The sequence below is a fragment of the Schistocerca nitens genome, chromosome 6 (assembly GCF_023898315.1).
Source record: "Schistocerca nitens isolate TAMUIC-IGC-003100 chromosome 6, iqSchNite1.1, whole genome shotgun sequence".
In the NCBI taxonomy this organism is placed as follows: Eukaryota; Metazoa; Arthropoda; class Insecta; order Orthoptera; family Acrididae; genus Schistocerca; species Schistocerca nitens.
Genome location: NC_064619.1, coordinates 513,761,100 through 513,761,922, shown reverse-complemented (window position 1 = coordinate 513,761,922; position 823 = coordinate 513,761,100). Strand labels below are relative to the sequence as shown.

Sequence of the window (823 nt, the reverse complement as noted above, 5' to 3'; positions counted from 1 at the left end):
CATGTGCATTTCAGTTGAATAAATTACTTTATTGGTTGCTGAATGACAGAATTTAATCTGGAATAATAATATTTATTCAAACAGTGTGTAAGAAATACTCAGGACATACAAACCTCGAGGCTATAAAAGATTTTGAGAATGAATTTACATAATTATAACAGAACAATGATATGAAAATGAATGGTTGTTAGGGTCGCCATCAGCACGATGCTGGCAGTTGTGGGATTAGATGGTGCTCCATGAAGAGCGTAGATCAAGCTAAAAAACTAAACACCGCCCGAACAGGCCATGAAGGCCCAACGGTACGACCGGCCGCCGTGTCATCCTCAGCCCACAGGCGTCACTGAAAGCTGATATGGAGGGGCATGTGGTCAGCACACCGCTCTACCAGCCATATGTCAGTTTACGAGACCGGAACCGCTACTTCTCAATCTAGTAGCTTCCGAGTTTGCATGACAAAGGTTGAGTGCACACCGCTTGCCAACAGCTCTCGGCAGACCGGATGGTCACCCATTCAAGTGCTAGCCCAGCCCGACAGCGCTTAACTTCGGTGGTCTGACGGGAACAGGAGTTACCACTGCGGCAACGCCGTTGGCGTAGATCAAGCTCGGAAGGCTAAAAAAATAGAAACCAGAAATGAACTCCTCTTCCCTCAATATATCGCGATTTCCAAAGTCTGGAGTGTGTACTGCAAATGTGATCTTACCGTGACTGCGATTCAGGTGGTTGCTGACAAGTCGGGGAGCGCAGAACTGCGGCCGCTGTTAACTGTTGCTGGGCTGAGCCGATGTGATGTGATTGCGAATCGCGGATCTCATCACCC

General features: G+C 47.8%; 1 pseudogene; it reads right to left on the bottom strand.

The window, feature by feature from the left end:
* Positions 1 to 478: 478 nt before the first annotated feature.
* Positions 479 to 596, bottom strand: LOC126263756 (5S ribosomal RNA; annotated as a pseudogene).
* Between the last annotated feature and the right edge of the window lie 227 nt (positions 597 to 823).